Source organism: Elephas maximus, chromosome 13 (genome assembly GCF_024166365.1).
Source record: "Elephas maximus indicus isolate mEleMax1 chromosome 13, mEleMax1 primary haplotype, whole genome shotgun sequence".
NCBI lineage: Eukaryota > Metazoa > Chordata > Mammalia > Proboscidea > Elephantidae > Elephas > Elephas maximus.
The window spans coordinates 55879054-55899604 of NC_064831.1; the positions used below are offsets into that span (position 1 = coordinate 55879054).

The 20551-nt window shown below is 40.4% G+C and overlaps 1 protein-coding gene across 5 annotated transcripts in view; it reads right to left on the minus strand.

Moving 5' to 3' along the window:
* Positions 1-7907, minus strand: part of DENND4A (DENN domain containing 4A) — a 128388-nt gene extending 120481 nt beyond the window's left edge. For 3 of the 5 annotated variants that reach the window (XR_007519821.1, XM_049905231.1, XM_049905232.1), the window contains exon 1: positions 7234-7511. The gene's annotated coding sequence lies outside the window, so the exon portion shown is untranslated. Of the gene's footprint in view, positions 1-7233; positions 7512-7822 lie in introns of those variants that run through there. The other 2 variants (XM_049905233.1, XM_049905234.1) reach the window with 2 other exon arrangements.
* Between the last annotated feature and the right edge of the window lie 12644 nt (positions 7908-20551).

Here is a 20551-nt window from a genome sequence, read left to right on the forward strand (position 1 = left end):
TTGATTTTAGAGCTGAAGCGCGGAATATACAAGTTGAGCCTGGGGCATCTCATAGTGCCAGAAAGTAAAGAAATGGTCAAAAATTTAAAAAATGGGGTAAGTCTTATTGGCCACTGGAGCCAACCCAAAAGAAGTAAACAATTTGAGCAACAAAGTAAGTAATATAGTACAGGATTATAACCCAAAGCTTAAACCAAATATCCATAAATCCATGAGCTGGTCCCGACTCATAGTGACCCCGTTTACAATAGAATGAAATACTACCCGGTCCTGCGCCATCCTCAAAATTGTTGTTATGCTTGAGCCCATTGTTGCAGCCACTGTGTCAATCCATCTCATTGAGGGTCTTCCTCTGTTTTGCTGACTCTCTTACTTTACCAAGCATGATGCCCTTTTCCAGGGACTGGTCCCTTCTGATAACATGTCCAGAGTATGTGAGACGAAGTCTCACCGTTCTTGCTTCTAAGGAGTATTCTGGCTGTACTTCATCCAAGACAGACTTATTCCATATAAACACACATAAATGGTTGAATAAATAAGTGGAGGAGAAGAGACAAATTTCCCTTAGAGAAGAATTCCAAATAATTTTACAGATACTCCTGTCTCTCCAGGAGATGCAGTTTAACTCCCCACTCTTGAGTGTGGGCTGCACTTAGTGACTTGCTTCCCAAAAATAGAGTAGGAAGAGGTGGGAAAACTATACAGTAGAGAATCCTGGCAAACGCTACCTCAGCCAGTTGATCAAGGTTAACAATATCAGTGCTAAGTCATGTTGACAGTGTGTGCCCTCTATATAATGTGATGAGAATGGCATTTTACCTTTGTGGTCGTCTTCCTCCCTCAAACCACAACTCCAAGTTTAACCATGAGAAAAACATCAGACAAACGCAAATTAAGGGCTTTAAAAAAAAAGAAAAACCTGTTGCCGTTGAGTAGATTCCGACTCGTAGCGAACCACCTGACGAGTATTCCACAAAACTGTCAGTAAAAAACAGTCTGGAAAACTGTCACAGCTCGGAGAAGCCTAAGGAGGCATGAGGACTAAATGTCATGTGGTATCTTGGATGGGGTCGTGAAACAGAATGAGGGCAATAAGTAAGAAATAATGAAATCTGAATGAAGTATGGGCTTTAACAGTAATGTACCAATATTGGTTCCTTTGTTTTAACAAATGTAACCTAGAATGTCAGATGTTAACAATAGGGAAAACTGGGTGCAGGATACACACTAGCTCTTTGCAACTTCTCAGGAAATCTAAAACTATTCGAAAATAAAAAGTTCATTTAAATTTTAAAAACAATGATAATAAGGGAAATTATTGCCTTAATCAGACTGATTTTAGGCCTTTAAGTCACATATAGTGGGGTTCAGATAAAAATAGAAATATCTCAGCATTGATGTGCAAAATAACCTCGGCTTGATGAACAGTTTGTAACACTGTACCTGTAAGGTAGCTATTAGTCATTTCGTATGTGTACATTTTAATTCCTTAGTCAGTAAGCATTTTAGGGGGCAGGAAACTGTCCTTTTATTTCTGGTGCTGTAAGCACAAGGCCACTCCAACTTTGGACTAAAGCAAATTTGTAATATTAACGACATTAAAAAAAATTCCACTTGGCTTTTAAAGTCAACAAATTTTAAATAGTTTTAGGTAAAATACACTTACAATACATCACTGAAACATTTCCCCATAGTCTCAAAAGGAGAAGAATGTACTGTACAAATATTTTGAGAAAGTACATTGGAATTTCACCATCAATAATATACTACAGTGCAAAATTCACAGTAATTTGGGTCTGTATTGGTCATTGTTTGAGAGATATGGAAACTTCAAAAACCAAACAAAAACAAGCTTTACTAATGTTAACTACCCTGAACACCTTAAAAAAAAAAAAAACTCTTACAAATCAATAAGAAAAAGACAGTCCAGTAGAAAATAGGTAAAAGACAGGTACAAGCAGATCACTGAAAAGATAATCAAAAAAACTTAATACATAAGATAAAGGGAAATAAAAATGGAACAAGAATAAACTGCCATATCACACCCATCAGACTGGCAAAAATCAGAGTCTGACAATACTAACTGCTGGTAAGGATATGGAGAAAACAGGAATCATTTGGCAATATCCTAGAAATACCCTGTAAAGGGAAAAAAATATATATCCTAGGAACCAGCAACTTGACAACCAGGTACATGACCTGGAGAAACGCTGGTATGTTCCTTCAAGAGCTTCAGGGATGTTCATGAGGCCTCTGTTTATAACAGGTTTAAAAAAATGAAAATAACCTAAATGCTTACCAGTAGAGGAAATAATAAATTGTGGTATATACATTCAATGGAATACTATACAGCAGTTAAAATGAATGAACTATATCTGTAGTATCAAAAAGGATTAAGCAAAAAAAGAAAAATGAAAGTTTCAAAATATGTACACCATGACAATTATTTTAATAACTGCTAAAATGTATTAACACATAAATTTGAAAAAATAGTTCTGGCTCAGTTTTAACACTATGTAAATCAGCTCATGTAATCTTCACAACTATCTTATGAGGAGGGCATTTTTACTATCACCATTTTACAGATGAGTAAAATGAGGCACAGAAAGATTAAATAACTTGCCTGAGGTCACAAAACTATTTAGTAGAGTCAAGATTCAAACCAAGGGAGTATGGCTCCAAAATCCACATTCTTCAATAGCACCCAAAGCCATATCATGTACTGTATATATATTAATAGTGTATTAAAAGGTAAACTGAAAGTGTGCACATCAAATCACCATAACAATTGCCTCTGGGGAAGCTGCATAAAATTGGAGAGAACAAAAGGGACCTTAACTCAATCAGTAATGTTCACGTACAGTATAGAGTTCAATACTGCTTTTTGAATTCAACGTGACAACTATAATATTCTTTTATATTAAATATATATGTTAAAAATGAAAACAGTTAATATTTTGTATGGTGGGTTTGTGGCTATCTACTACATTATTTTTTGTGATTTTCTATATTTGTAAAACTTTTCAAAAACGAAAATGTCTCACCTATAAGACGATTATTACAACAAAAATCACGATAACAGCAATACATGAATATACATGCTGCCCTTGTGAATATAAGATTATTCAAAATACAATCAAATAATGCTCTAAAATTTTATGTTAATGGAAATCAGAACATATTTTCCCACCAGGAAAAAGATACAGCCTGAGGTACCAGGCAATGAGCAAAACGCAGAGTACACAATAAGCACTGATGATCCAAAAAGAAAAGGCTCTCAACCAGAGCTTCAGGGAAGAAATCCTGTTTCATTCACCTTTCTATCCTCAGTGACTAAAAATGTGCCTGGCACCGAATTAACATTCAAAGACTACTGCCTACACACTACCCAGAAAGCCCAGTGCCGTGGAGCCTACACGCTAGGAGGTTGTAAAGAAAACTGAGTGGAAAACTCCATCAACAGGTGGCGCTGTCAACACAGAGCAGTTTGGTGTAAGCAACAAATAGAAAAGAGGCAGCAACGTGCATTGATACATAGAACATCCATTTATGTAAAATGATCACAGGATGGTGCTAGCAATAAGGAGCATACCTACACTTACATTACTAGTTATTTCCATTGTTGTTTACTACAAATTAGCACCACATTTTAGGTTTGTTTTCTTAATAATGAATAAGATCGTTGCCCTGTTGGAGCAATGGTTATGGAGGATATTCAGTATTTTCTCCTATGATTCTTGAAAATATTGTAATCGTTTTTGTAAATATAAGAATAATACCATTCAGAGAGTGAACAAAGAATATAAACACTAAATAAAAATCACCCATAATCCTATCATTTGGAGATAACACCTCTTAAAATTTTATGTCTTTCCTACCAATTTTTGTTGCCATATACATGTGATATTATAAATAAAAACACAGTATATATTTCCATATATTCTGCTTTTTCTCCCAACATTATATTTGACTACTTTCTCATGTCAGTAAATATTTTTTGAAAATATAATTTTTAATAGCTGCATCTAACACATGAATCCATTATCATTAATTTCACCATTCCTTTATTACAGGATATTTTCATTGTTTCAAATTTTTCACTACTACAATTACACGTCATACTAAATTAATTATGTAGAAAGTTTTGCACTGCTCTTTTATAAGTCTAAGTCACATCTGCACATATGGGGTCACCATGAGCTGGAAATGACTCCAAGGCAACTAAGAACAGAAACATTTGAATAATGTATCCAAGATCTTGAAGAGCTCTTTCCAATAAGGACAATTAGTATCTGCTCTCAAATAAGCATGAAAATTTTTTCTTTTATTCTCATATGTTGTTGTTGTTACATGCCATCGAGTCAGTTCCGACTCATAGCGACCCTCTGCACAACAGAACGAAACACTGCCCGGTCCTGAGCCATCCTTACAATCGTTGTTATGCTTAAACTCATTGTTGGACCACTGCGTTAATCCACCTCATTGAGGGTCTTCCTCTTTTCTGCTGACCCTGTACTCTGCCAAGCATGATGTCCTTCTTCAGGGACTGATCTCTCCTGACTACATAAACCAAAACCCAGTGCCGTCGAGTTGATTCCGACTCATAGCGACCTTATAGGTACTATAAAAAGGCCATCCACATTCACAGCACTATGAATTGTAATATCAGGAATGATGGATTCAAGAGCAACATGCTTGTCTTCTTCCTATGCTCGGTACTTTATTATGTTTCAGCTTTGGACTCTGAAACCCCTGTATCACATAGCAAATCCAAAAGGAATGAATGAAAATAATTAAAACCTTAGAAAAAGGAATCAATGAGGACAAATGTTCAGGGCTGGTTTTTATGCCCTGAAGAACCCAAAGGAAACCTAAATGTAGACAACGATAAGAATCCTTTTTTTTTTTTGCCAAATGATTAAATAATAAAGTTACCTCAATTAAAGAAAAAGTCAAAGTAATAATTATAATATACAGCAATAGTGTGTTTGACTTCCCCCTCCCCCGCCCAAATTTTACTCAGCAATAAACAATCTGGGGCATTAAAACACAAAAAATAAAGAAAATTGCATTAATTTTTCTTCAGTCACTCAATTCTTCCACCTCTGGTGGGAAAGAGGAAAGTCCCAAAAAGGTAAGTCACCTGACATCAAAGAGGTCAAGAATAACAAGTCAATCTTCCTGCTACAGCCACTTCTGTTTTCCATTTTGAATAACAAACCATCAATTCAATTTTAAACAGGAATGCCACAAAATTTATAACACTGCGAACATCTCTATCTGTAAAAACTGGTGCTTAAATCCAGGTTTTCTTTTTAAGTACGCTGCTTAGAAAAATTCTTCAAAGAAAGCTATTATCACCCATTTGGAAAATAATAAGTTTTCATTTATAACTCTGCCATAATTTTTATTTTTGAATAAATTAATAAACATCATATACTTTGTCCCTTCTCCCTTATAGTCCCCCAATTATCCTAAATATTACCCAAGTTGCCATAAATAGGCCAACAGCTCCAGGAGCTTAAGAATCAAGAGCTATTTAAACCAGTGTAGTTCAAGTGGAAAAGTTCAGAACAAATCAGCATCAGCTTCCCTGCACAAACGAAAAATTCCTACCGCTTCACCAATTTTTAAAAATGTACATTTGTGTACATAAGTTTAAAACTCAGGCCAAAACTTACTCATACTTTTACCCAGTATTGGGCTGCTATCAGGCTCAATTAACTTTCTTTAAAAAACACATTCTTATAAAATACCACAGTGAAGTAGGTCTACGTTTAATCATTCAGAAAAGGAAAACTATGTAATGCACATTGTATACAATGATAATATATGCTATTCTGAACTCCTAGTGAGAGCTGCAATTCAAAGGTAAATTGTAAAAATGAAATAAAAAGTTGTTCAAAATGTTTAGTTCTGTCCAAAACAATGTTCCCGTAGAAGAAGCCAGATACAATCTTTTGTTTCATTACAAGTTCAAACAGGGTTCAAACAGATCAGTAATTCTGTATACTTAAGTTTTCAGAAGCTGAGCCCTAGAACTATCTACTGTAAACATAAACGCAGTAAATTGCCCAAGAGACCTTATTTATTACTCAATCTTAGGACCCCAGAGACTACTTTTTACAACAATCTCAAACGTACTACAATCGATCAGTGTAACCTGGGCTACACTGTTTACAGGTGGCTCCGCCACCTTCCCCCAAGAGAAGGAGAGAGAACTGAACGATAATCTATACACACCACACAGCAGCCTGTAATCCTGTAAGGCTGCTTCTCTATCAGTTGGGCTATTCTTTTCATTAATGTGTAATACATTTTAAAGAATATCATATTCACGGAGTCATACAATTTCTGTCCTCCGGGTCTCTAGCTGGCTGACACGCGTTTTGTCCTCAAATAAATACATGCCTGTTGACTGATGCCTGCCCTGCTGCTGCAAACAAGAAATAACTGTCCTCTAAGGCAGAAACCTCTCTCTAAGGCTCCAGGCGGAACCATACGTATGAATTAAAAGCACACTGGGACAACAAAAACAAAAAATCTTCCAACACATCTGTCATTTAAAAGCACGATAATGAAAAGCTGTCGCTGCGACCCAATTTTAGGTCGCAAGCTTTTTTTTTTTTTTTTTTTCCTCCCTCCTCCTTCCCGAAAGCGATAAACTTCAAAGGGAACGGTGGTGACCACGAATCCTTTTTTTTTTCTGAAGACTGAAAAAACTGGCCAACTTGGACGCCCGCCGGGCTCACGCGGAACCAGCGGAGGTTGGCAGACCCCCGGAAGGAAAACGGGGCCCCGGGGCTCCCCAGGCTCCCGCCGCCGCCTGTTTAATATGCCGAGCAGGTGGGATTCCAGGAGGCCACCTTGGTCTTACGTAACCGGCTTGTCAAAATCCCAGCTCCAGGACCTCCCTCCTCACCGCCCCGTCCCCACCCCCAAGCCGCAGCAGCCCCAGGCCAGCCCGGAATAGAAAACCTGGGACGAAAGCACGGGAGCCCCCGCGTGCCCGACGCAGAGGCGCGGACGCTCCTCTCCCAGCGCCGCCGCGCCCTCCCCGGGCAGCCCGGGTCCGTGGGGGCGCCCCCGCTCCGAGGAGCCCCGGCGGAGGTCGCGGCTGCCAGCGCCGCCTCTCGGAGCCCGGCCGCCCCGCTCCCGAGCCCCGCTGTCACCGCTTCAGGCCGTGACAGCTCCGCACGGCACCGCTGCCCGCGTCGCCGCCCGCGCACTCACCGCACCGCTGCTTCCCGCTTGAGCCGGGGGTAGAGCTTGGACAGCGGCGCCGGGTCCCCTCACGCGCGGCGGCGGGACACGAGGGGTTGAACGCCACGGCGCTCCGAGCTCGTCTAGCTCATCCCCAGCCCGGCGCTCCGCCCTGCGCGGCACCCCCGCCCGCCCGGGCTGCCGTCTCAGTCAGACGGGACTCCCCCTCCCCTTGCGGCCGCCGCTGCCTCCGCCTCCTGCTGCTGCTCCAGCCGCCGCGGCCGCCGCCGCCGCAAACGGCGCCATCTTGGCCATGACGGAGGGGGCGGGGGCAGGGATCGCGGCGCTCGAGCACCAATCGCGGGCCTGGTCTGGCCCGAGGGGGCGGGAGGGGGCCAAGCCGGAGGGCGCCGGGTCCTAGCGCCCCCCTGACAGTGGGCGGCCAAGCTGGGCGGGGCTGAGCCGCGCTCGCCAGTGACGCGCTGTGTAGTTGGGGATACGCTCTGCGGTTCCCCCTCGGGTCGGGAGATCCCGAGCCCAAGGCGGGCGTGGGCAGCGCTGATCTTGCCTTCCCCTTTCACCGCCCCGAGGCACAGGGATCAGGCCCTAGCCAACTCACCTGTCTCCTGCTTTCTCCTCGGCGCGTCTGGGAGTCCTGAGGCTGCCCAACCGGAGCTCGGCGCGCCTGTCTGCGCGGCGCCCCATAACCAAGGGCGCTCTGAGCCCTCAGGAAACCTCCCAGGGGTTAGCAGCCGCACCCTGTAGGTTTCGGTCTTAAGATAGAAAAAAAAAAAAAGGTCACGTAAAATGGGGAGTTCAGGGGCTTTCTCTGGAAAGTACGTTGATAAAGCACCTATTGTTGACTGAAGAGATAAGAGATATAGATTACATTGGATTTATTGGATACGGCCTACTTTAACCTGACCTGACTGTGGCTCCACCATTAATGGTTCTTGGCAGGTTGCCTACGAAAAGTGAGGATAATAATGGTTAATTATTCCTACAGGGCTGTTCTGAGGGTTAAATTCCACAATACCAGTGAGGTGCTTAGTATAATGCCTAAAAGACCCCAAGAAACCAAACTAGTTGCTGTGGGGTCGGCCCCGACTCATAGCGATCCTGTTGGACAGAGTGAAACTGCCCTATACGGTTTCCAAGGAGCGCCTGATGTGTTTGAACTGCTGGCCCCGTCTGGCTAGCAGCCGTAGGTCTTAACCACCACACCACCAGGGTTTCCATAATGCCTAAAGTACTCAATAAATGTTAAATGCTATTCCATGGACAAATGAAGGGAAAAACAGGCTTTCTAAGATCCCTCTGGTTTCAAATCAACTTTCTTAAATTTTCCAGAATAGGTATACACTCTTGTTAATAGCCAGGTTTAGAGCTCTGTGTTCTAACTCCACTTCTTCCCTTGTATTCATTAATTCAGTCAAACATTCATTCAGAACACTGAAGAAACAGAGTGGTGAGGGAAACGGAAAAGGTCTGCCCTCAGGGAGCTGACAGCCTAGTGGGAGAAAACCCGAAAAACCAAACTTGTTGCCTGGAGTCCATTGCAACTCATAGCAACCCTATAGGACAGAGTAGAACTGCTCCATAGGGTTCCCAAGGAATGGCTGGTGGCTTTGAACTGCCTATCTTTTGGTTAGCAGCCAAATGCCTAACCACAGTGCCACCTTGGCCCTGTAGTGGGAGTAGAGGGACAATAAACAAATATTTCATTACATTTTGGGGGAAAAAACACTATAAAGGTTATGAAAAATTCTGGGATAGCAAATAACAGGATAGCTTAATAACCTAGGGTGGTCAAGGAAGGCCCATCCAATGGATGAGAAAGGGCCAGCCATGAGAGAAAGGCCCTGAGGAATTGTTTAAGGCAAAAGGAATGGCATGAGCAAAGGACCGGTGACAAGAAGAGCTTGTTCATTGGCACTAAGTGTAGTCCAGGGTGCATGAAGGACCCTGGCATAGGATTGGAGAGGTGAGTGAAAACCCAGTCCTACAGGGCCTTGGAAGACATAGAGATTGAATTTTACAGAGCCTGGATTTTATTCTAACTGTAACTGAAAGCCACTAAAGAATTTTAAGTAGGGGATGATTGTAAGAACAAGGGAGTTGGAAGCAGTGATGTTTGCAGTGTGACATCTATATTTACATTTCAGACAATGTATGGGCCAAAGAATTGGATCTAAAGTAAAAACAAAACAAAACAAAACTATGGGGTTGAGCCTCTTCAGCACTAACTAAATTGGTCAGATCATATATGCTGATCTTCCATTTTCCTTATCATTAAAAAATGTGTGAGCATCACATAAGATTGTGTATAGAAAAACACTACTTTCACTGAAAATGGCTAATTAATTTGTTTCTAATGTACGGCATGTTAGTATCATGTATAGTTACTTAATCAATGGTATTTGATAAGTACACGTATTCTGTTTTTATTAATTGTTAGTGGTAATCCAAATCAGTCATCTTATTCATTTTTGCATAATATACTTGTCTTAGTCATTTAGTGCTGCTGTAACAGAAATACCAAAAGTGGTTGGCTTTAGCAAAGAGACATCTATTCTCTCAGTCTAGTAGACTAGAAGTCCAAATTCAGGGCACCAGCTCCAGGGGAAGGCCTTCTCTCTCCATTGGCTCTGGGGGAAGGTCTTGGTCATCAATCTTCCTTTGGTGGCATAGGAGTTTCTCTGCACAGGACCCTCAGGTCCAAAGGACAAGATCTGCTCCAAGCATTGCTTTCTTGGTGGTATGAGGTCCCCATGTCTCTTTGCTCGCTTCTGTCTTTTATATCTCAAAAGAGATTGGCTTAAGACACAACCCAGTCATGTAGATTGAGTCCCACCTCATTAACATAACTGCCAATAATCCCACCTCATCAACATCATAGAAACAGGATTTACAACACTTAGGAAAATCATATCAGATGACAAAATGGTGGACAATCACACAATACTGGGGATTATGGCCTAGTCAAGCTGACAGTCTTTTTGGGGGGACACAATTCAATCCACTACAGTGCTACTAGGGAAAAGAATGTGGCCTGCTATATATGTGTAGGTTTTTTGATGCTGTAGTTTCAAATGTATTGTAAAGTGCTTAACCTTGCATTTTCTGGTATAATTTGCTATCTGAATATCAAAAATGAATTTTTTAAGGCCTCCGGTGAAGTTCCCGCCACCTCCCCCCCCCCCAAAAAAAAAATAGTAAATGGCCTTGATGGTCAGCAGGATTGTTTGCTCCCATTGAGGGATTCAGTGGACCACACCATGCAAGTTTAGAAACCGCCACCCCAGAAGGAAGTATTAATGTAAGTTTTAGCTCAGATGGCTAACACATAATACTAATGAAGAGTATGACTGTAAGAGCAATTAAGTTTTAGTGCTGAAAAACTGTGTTCCGTGGTCATAAAATATGCTCCATGGTCTTATAAATGTATGCCCCAAAATGGCACAGGCAACCTGCCCCTCCTTTTATGTACAACTAATCCAGTGCATATTTTATGAATACTATTAATTCTCATTAAAAAAATAAATGATTCCAGCTTTGGGAAAATTTAATTTTAAAATCAATCTTCCGTGAAGAAAGGGTTGGAAATGGGCAAGAGAGATGGGAGTGAGTTTTTGTCACATTTTAAATAATCTAGCCTTCCATAAAGTTATGAAGTTCAAAAGATCAATTTTTACCTGAAAACACTTTGAGTCTATATATACACACACATATATATATATAAACAGCTCCTAAATGTAGCATCGTTAACTCCATTAAACAAAAAACTAGATCTAGTTACTAGACTGGGCCCTTCTTCCCTGTTGCCATGTCATCTACAGCGTTTTCATGCCCAATTTAAGGCCATGGCTGTAGGCCAGTCACTGGCTGCAAGGGTGGGATGATAGTATAAAGAGGCACAAGGAAACTTTGAGGGAATGATGAGCGTGTTCATTATCTTGATTGTGGTTATGGTTTCACAAATGTATACCAGGAGCATATGCCAGGAGCCTTGGTGGTGCAGTGGTTAAGAGCTACGGCTGCTAACCAAAAGGTTGGCAGTTCGATTTTACCAGCCACTCCTTAGAAACCTATGAGGCAGTTTTACTGTGTCCAACAGCAGTGGGTATGGTACTGGTATACATATGTCAAACTTATCAGATTCTGTACTTTAAATATGTGTGGTTTAGACCGATAGATAGCTGCAGTCTAGCCGACTACTGACTCAAGGCAACCTTATGTACAACAGAACAAAACGTTGTCCGCTTCTGAATCATCCTCACAGTCACCAGCATGTTTGAGTACATCATATGTTAATTATCACTTTATAAAGCTGTAAAAAAAAAAAAAATTAAAAGTCCAGTTGGAAATCTCCCATCTCCCCCCCAACCCCACTGGACACAGATCTAACATTTCATTGATTTTAATTGTTAGAACTCTCAGGTCAATTCCTCTTTGAGGAATAGCTTGGTGTATCAAAACATTTGTCTAGCAACAAAAAGCACTCCTTTCATTGGCTAAAAACATCCAAATGTTTCCATCTACACTACAAAGTACAAATTAAAATATTATAGACACATAGTTGCAAGCATAGCTTACAGAATGGGATTCTTAAAATGTTTCAAGAGTTGAAAAGGTTTGAAGTGTTTTTGTTGTTGTTTTTTAAACAAAGAAAACAACTTCTGAAAAAACAATATTAAAGAGCAGTAGAAAAACCGATAAGAAGCCCTGGTGATGCAGTGGTTAAGTGCTTGGCAGCTAACCGAAAAGTCAGCAGTTCAAACCCACTAACCAATCAGGGGCAGAAAGATGTGGCAATCTGCTTCCATAAAGATTCCAGCCTTGGAATCCCTGTGGCTCAGTTCCACTCGGCCCTATGGGGTCTCTATTAGTCAGAATCAGCTCAGTGGCAATGGGTCTGGGTTTGGAGAAAAACAATAAGCAGTACTTGTCTGTGTACTCAGGAAGTACCTCAGAGCCCTTAACAGTCATGTCACTAGTCCTCTCAACATCCCAGGCATGTGTTACGATCGTCACAGTTTAAACAAACTTAAGCCCTAAATGTGATTTGGGCTAGGGAGTCTAGCAGTGCAGACACAGGTCAGACAGAAAAATGTCGCTTATAAATTTCCACCGCATGCCAGCTCTGAAACTGTGTCATCTTTTACACCCGAAACTGTATCTTGGCTATTTCTGAGAAGTTATTTGAAAACACTGATTTGAATGATCCAAGAAGGAAAACTATGAAACCGGTAACAGTTTAAAGCACTGGAATCTCAGGCTATTGTACAGTCTAATCCTCTCCACCTGTTAAATCTATGTGCCTTAATTACTATCCCAGAAGTTTCCCACAACTTTAAATAAAAACCCTGGAGCCTTCTATAAAGCAACCCTTGATATCTATGGCACCAGGCTTCCTTATGGATGAGATCTTATAGTCCTTTAGAAACTCTTTGGATGTGTCCCAAAGCAGAACACACACTGCCAATTCTATTCATTGTGAAATAGCACTGAGAGTGACATTCCAGTGTATTTAAGTCCACAAACTGAAATTTATTAGCAATATTATCAAGTTATTTTTAAACACAAATCTGATAAAATGCTTTTTGAAAGAAATTATCTGAACAACTTTCAGGAATAATAAGAAATGTCAAGTTAATTATTTTTCTTCTTTCAATAATTCCTCTTAATTTCATTTCTAATTTTTTAATTATCTGCAAAAGAAAGTTATTTTTATATGATGTGTCTTTTTAACTGCCACTGTCTTCAGTCAAGTATGCCTCCAACTTTCTTTAAATCCTAGGATGATATTTCGTGACTATTAACAAATTTTCTTCAATCATCATTTATATACAAAGCATAATGCTGGACACAAAGGGAAAACCAAGATAGATAAGGGCACACTAATAATCCCAGGCATGTAAATTTACTAAAATTCAGACTATGGTAATTTCTATTCTAGTGAAACACCCACTGCTGAGGAAGCTCAGGGAAGTTGAGTCCTCAGAGAACCTGGACTTTCTATGAAAGAGAGGATATCATTGTCTGGGGCATGGAGGTAGGGGGTAGTACAAGGCAGGAAAAGCTTTTTTAACAAAAAATTTTTTAGCTCCGAATCTTTCTAACAGATGTACTAGAATTGCTCTCAACAAATGGAAGAGGTGCTCGTAAATTGTTCCAACACTTTGACTCTCTTCGTGAGTGGCCAAAGGTTCAAATAATCTGGATGGATGGATATCTGTGCTGATTTGTAGGAAATATGAGTCAGCTTTCCTCATGTACTCAACATTGTTTGTCATGGCTAGAATATTTGGAAAACATACAGCTGAACAAATCAAACATTTTTTTTTTTTAATTGATGGGTCCAGACATGCATCCTGCAAGGTTAGACAACATTGCTAAAGCTTAAGAAATGGTGCCAACAAGGGGAAACACCTGCAATTGAAAAGAATGAGCTTAAAAACAAAATGAAAACTCTGTTTCTATATAATCCCTCAGAATATGAGATAGACACATCTTTAGGTCATTTCTCTCTCCTAAACTTCAGGATTATATACTCAACTGCCTCCAGACATCTTCTGGCTATCACAAGTGCACCTCAAACTCAACATTTTCCAAGATGAACTCATTATCTATACTCCACACCTATTTTTCCTCTATTTTCTAATCCCTTGAGTAGGACCCACCACACACCCAGTCACAAAAGCCAAAACCTGTGAGTCATCATCAACTCCTCTTTTTCCGTCATTCCCTGATACCTAACCAATCATCAAAACCAACTGAAAGCACCTCGTTAAATCAGTTGTAGCCTTCTTCACCTCTCTATCCCCACTTCCACTGACCTGGCTCAAATTCACACCTTTTTCTTTTTTTTTTACCTGAAATTTTGCAGCAGTCATCTAATTGGATTCCTTATCTCCTGTCTTTCCATCTTCAATCCCTCCATCCCTGTGTTGCCACGTTGCTCTTTCTAAGGAAGAAGTATGCTCATGTTGATATATGCTCATGTTACTTCCCTGTTTTAAACTCTTCAATAGTTCCCTATTTCATACTTGGAATGGAATATAAAGCTCTCCAGTTAGACCCCCACCCCAACTTCTCCGGTCTTATCTTTCACTGTGCTCATTTTTACCCCTAGCCATGTGAAACTACTAATTTGTAATCTCCCCAAAACCACTCATACACTTTTTGTTTCCAAGTCTTTGCTCCTTTTATCTGGATTGCCCCACCCCTCTAACACATACCTATGGGACTTCTACTCCGTTGTTCAAGCTCACATTCATGCCTCATCTTCTCCAGAAACCTTATCTCCTGCTCCACCTAGCCCCGTCCCATTTCCACCGCAGGTAAAATTGGCTCTTCTCTCCTTTTGTGCCCCACTGTGTGGCTCTGCATTCAGGTTTTACAATTAGTGAGACCAAGTCTATATCCTGTATCTATGTGGCGAGGGACAAGCTCTTCACCTCCCTGCATCCGTTGATAATCTGTAAAATGGAGTGAATAATAACAACTTTAAGTGGTCCTGAAAATGTTATGTATTAAACATTTTAGCACAGTGCCAGGCATATTGTGAGCACCTCATAAATGTCTTCCATTGTTAAATGTTATGATTACCTTGTACTTATAGCATCTATAATACTTTATTTTTATACTATCCTTTTTATTGATAAATATTTCTCTTTCTCAATTAGCTGAAACATAAGCAGCTTGAGAGTAGGGTTCATATCTTAATCTTTTCTCAAAATCTAACCCAGGGCCTAGTAAAAAAAAAAAAAAGTATATTTACTTAATAAATATTTAAATAGAAAAGAACAGAACTATAGCATTAATAGGAATAGTGATAGTTCATATAGAAATAGTGATATAAAATGTTCCCAGACCAAAGGACTAATGAACCACAACTACCACAGCCTCTACCAGACTGAGTCCAGCACAACTAGATGGTACCCAGTTACCACCACCAACTGCTTTGACAGGGATCAGAATAGAGGTCCCAGACAGAGCACGAGAAAAATGTAGAACAAAATTCTAACTCATAAAAAATGACTGGACTTACTGGTCTGACAGAGACTGGAGAAACCCCGAGAGTATGGCCCCCAGACACCCTTTTAACTCAGTACTGAAGCCACTCCTGAGGTTCACCCTTCAGCCAAAGATTAGACAGGCCCGTAAAACAAAACGAGACTAAGTGGGCACACCAGCGCAGGGGCAAGGATGAGAAGACAGGAGGGGACAGGAAAGCTGAAATGGGGAATGCAAGGTCAAGAAAGGGAGAGTGTTGACATGTCATGAGGTTGGCAAACAAGGTCACAAGACAATATGTGTATTAATTATTTAATGAGAAACTAATTTGCTCTGTAATCTTTCATCTAAAGTACAATTAAAAAGAAAAAGAAAGAAAGAAAATGTCCCTGGAAGGACTCATTCCTGAACCCAGTAGACTCCTAAACTGTGCCACCTCTCACGGAGGAGGACTTAGGAAAGCAAACTACTAACCTTCTTTCAGGGCACCTTCAGGCTTGTCTAACAACATGGAGGAAAGAAGAGCTGCAAGGGAGAGTGAGAAATAAAAAGAAGACAAGTTAGTAAACTCCATCTTCAGAAATAAAAACTGATGTCTGGAGCCCAAATGCATTTCCAGTTATTACTAAGGAGGAAATCAGGAATGATAACTATTAATATATTCAAAGATTATTTAATAATAATTTAGGAATAGTCTCACTGAAAAACCCAGACTAACAAAGGTGTGTACTAAATATACTCCAATTTAGTAAAAAATAAAAAACAGTTAGTATGTACTTATGCAGAAAAAAATTCTGGAAGGAAATACTTTAAATTGTTACCAGTACCAGTTACCACTGCCAACCTTTCTGATCAGTGCCACAATAGATGGATCGTGATAGAGTAGGAGAAAAATGTGAGACAGAACCTCAAATTCTTTAAAAAAAATCCTGATTTACTGGACTGGTTGAGACTGGAGGACTCCCCGAGATTATCACCCTGAGATTCTCTTTAAACCTTGAACCGAAACTAGCCCCTGAGGTCACCTTTTAGCTAAGTAACAAATATCTCACAAAATAAGGAACATCACCTGTGAATACTATGTTCCTTTAAAAAATCATCTATATGAGACCAGATAGTCAACAACTACTTTAAAACAACGGATGAGAGGGTAAGGGGACAGGGAAACTAGACTAATGGAAACAGAACAACCAGAAAGGAAATAATGAACATGTTCATACTTTGTGAAGAATGTAATCAATGACAATGAACAATTTGTGTAGAAACAGTTGAATGGGACCCTAAACTGTTGTGTAAACCTTCATGGAAAACACAATGAAATATTATTTTTTAAAAAAAACTGAAAAAAAAAGTTAATTGTAGTTACCTCTGAGCACAGAGAATACTTTTTTTCTTTATATTTTGCTATATTTTCAATAAGAGTCATGACTTTCATAAATAAATACACATATATACACACATATGACTATTTACACACACCTACGCCTACATATGCATATACATCAGTTGCTCCAGGTACATCTGGAGGTTGCCAACTTCCTCCTCCCTTTCTCCCTATTCTTGGTGGTAAAGTTCAATGTCCTGCCTTGAGGCTAGCTCAGAGGAACAGGGCATTAAGGGACTTGGTCTCTTTCCCTCCTACCCCTCTGTAGGATGGTGGTGACAGCCTCTCATTCGGAAGACTTTCAGACTGACAACACAAGGCTCCCAATTGAGAGAAGGCATTTAAGCCTTTGCTATCCATAAGCACCGCCTTCCTCTTTCCCACACTTGTGCATACCAACAAAGAGATGGATGGGGGTACAATATTCCAGCTAGTTATATCAAGGGACCAGGTAACCAAGAAAGAAAAACTCTAACAATTAGCTTACTCAGGATTGGGAGAATAATAGACTGTGTGTGTGTGTGTGCCTGCGCGTGCTAAAATAAATACAAAACCTTTGCCGTTTCAACCATTTTTACATGTAAAATAATAGGCTATTAATAATAAAGATTTAAGTTAAAAAACAAAAAGATCTCCAAAGCTACTCATAAGATGGTTATCTTGTTAAACTAAATAATCCCGGAAAGCTATTTTAGGCTTTCTAGGGTTTCAGCGTCACCCAGGAAACCCTGGTGGTGCAGTGGTTAAGAGCTATAGCTGTTAACCAAAAGGTTGGTGGTTCAAATCCATCAGGCGCTCCTTGGAAACCCTATGGAGCAGTTCTACTCTGTCCTATAGGGTCACTATGAGTTGGAATCAACTCCACCGCAGTGAGTTTGGTTTAGTGTCAGCTACAGGGCCCTGGTGGTGCAGTGGTTAAGAGGCTGGCTGCTAACCAAAAGGTTGGCAGTTCGGATCTACCAGCTGCTTCTTGGAAACCCTATGGGACAGTTCTACTCTGTCTTGTAGGGTCGCTATGAGTTGGAATTGACTAGAGAGCAAAAAAAAAAAAAAAAAAGTTCCTTTCCAGTCAATTGAGACTCGTACTGACCCTGTAGGACAGAGTAGAACTGCCCCATAGGGTTTCTAAGAAGCAGCTGGTGGATTCAAACTGCCGACGTTTTGGTTAGCAGCTGAGCTCTTCAACCACTGCACCAAAGGAAACCCAATGGAGCAGTTCTCCTCTGTCATATAGGGTCAGTATGAGTCAGAATGGACTCAACACACAATAACAGTGTCAGCATTACTTTACTGTGTCCTAGTGATTCCTAGTAATGGATATCCTTTGCCTCCATTGTCCACTCATAACCCTGCAAGTTTTCATATTTGGTTGTAATTGTTTCAACAGCATCTTTAATTTAATAAACATCACCATGGAAGGGCTGACTCATGAGGGGGAGAGCAAGTGGGAGTACAGAGTAAGGTGTATATAAACTTATATGTGACAGTCTGACTTAATTTGTAAACGTTCACTTGAAGCTCAGTAAAAGTTAATAAAAAAAAATCACCTTATTGATTTACTAGAGCCTAGGTATTTTAAAGAAGTCTTGGTGGTCGAGTGGTTAAGCACTTAGCTGCTAACCAAGAAGCCAGCAGTTGGAAAGCACCAGTGGCTCCACGGGAGGAAGACGTGGCAGTCTCCTTCAGTAAAAAGTACAGCCTTGGGAACCCTGTACGGCAGTTCTACTCAGTAGAGTCTGAATCTATCAATGGCAACGGGCTTTTTAAGGTTTCAGTATTACAATAACTTGCACAGTTCTGGATTAAGCTAAAAGGGAAATATAATGACTTTAAATTGATAAGAGGCTATTTTATTTGAATATATCAGAATGGAAATGGAAGAAAAGCTTTTAGAAATGGCACTACAGGGTTCAAACTCATGCCCAATTGTGCATTGCTCTCTGGAAAGTAGTGGATGATACACAGTTGAAGAAAAGATCCTTGATGTTGCGGTGAAGAGAGTATGTGTTGATACAGGTCATTGGTGAACTAATTCTGTGCTAAAAGGGGATGGGGAATTAGTAGAATTGTGAAAAGAGACAAGAAACATGTGTTCCATTTCAAACTCTCTGAACGATTGCATAAAGTAAGCCTCTGTTTGCTAAAAGGCTAGGACCAAGAGTTGAAAGACTAGAGATAATAAAAATGGTCACTGGTTGAAAAGGAAAATCTCAAGGGTGGAGTTCAGGAAACATGTAGGGCAATTGCACAAGGGTAGGGCTAAATGAATTGGGCTATAGAACAATTAGGAGCCCTGGTGGTGTGGTGGTTGATGGGCTCTGTTCTAACCAAAGAAGTTCAGCCGTTTGAACCCACTAGCCACTGTGTGGGAGAAAGATGTGACAGTCTGCTTCTGTAAAGGTTGAAACAGCCTTGGAAACCCTATAGGGCGGTTCTACTCTGTCCCACAGGGTCACTATGAGTCGGAATCTGCCGGACGGCAGTGGGTTTGGTTTTTGGGTTTATAGAGCACTTGAGACAGGGCAGGCAATTAGGAAACGGATTTAAGATTTATCACGTGACCCAGAATCATGATGGCTTTATGAGAATGACTTTTTTTTTTTGTATTGTCCGTTAGGTGAAAGTGTACAGCTCAAGTTATTTTCCCATACAGAAATTTACACACACATTGCTATGTGGCCCTAGTTGCTATCCCTATAATGTGACAGCACACTCCCCCTTTCCACCCCGTGTTTCCCGTGTCCATTCAACCAGCTCCTGTCCTTTCTGCCTTCTCATCTCGCCTCCGGAGAGGAGCCGCCCATTTGGTCCCATGTATTTACCTGAACTAAGAAGCACACTATTCATGAGTATTATTTTATGTCTTACAGTCCAGTCTAATCTTTGACTGAAGAGTTGGCTTTGGGAATGGTTTTAGTTCTGGGTTAACAGACAATCCAGGGACCATGCCTTCTGAGAGAATGGCATTTTCATAAATTGACTTTATGTTTCTTTGACCCAGAACATAGAACTTTTGAGCAGGAAGGAATCTTAGAGATCATCTAGAGACCATTTCATTTTCAAATTAGTGACCATTTGCCCACTTGTGATATTTCCCAGGTCATGTATTTAATAATGGGAGAGAAGAGCTAGAACGAGCATCCAGATCTCCAGATTCCCAGTTCTTGTTCTCTCTATTACCTAAATGTTAATTCACTTCTGGGAATTCAATATTTCAAAGTAAGCATGAAGTAAGCAGGATGCATAGTAAAACGCTGAGACTCAGAAAGATAAAGTGGGTTTTCCCAAACCACATAAATGAACTAGACCATAGCCCAGGCCTCATACTCACTTCTAGGCTTCTAACAAACCACGGATTAAAACAAAGTGAAATTTTCTTAAATACCGTGGACCTAGACATAGAATTCACTCCTTCACTCTACAAATATTTTACTTGGTACCTCATCATATGCAAGGCACTCTACTAAGTGCTACAGAAAAGATTACAAGACTAAAAGATTCGTTTTACAAGACTAGATTTCTACTTTGAGGGAACAAATATTGAATGTTACCTAGTTACTAGGGAAATGCACATATCTTTTTGATGGTTGATAAGCTAGCAGGAAGTAAGTCTTGGTGTACTAGAATATTAGGAATGTGTTTAAACTTTTAGGAAAGACGGAGCATCAGATTCTCTAACGTGTTACCTCATTTCACATCCATCAGATAGGCAAACATTAAAAAACCTGATAATACCAAGAGTTGGTAAAGTCATGGGAAAACTGGAACACACATGCTGTGCTGGTGGGAATTTCAAATGGCCCAGCCCCTTAGGAAAGCAGTTTGGCAATATTGTTGTAAAATTCATAATGTTATGCCCTATGATTCAGCAATTCCACTTCCAGGTATATACCCTAAAGCAGATTTTTTTCAAACCGTGAGTCATGATCCACTAGTGGATTGGGA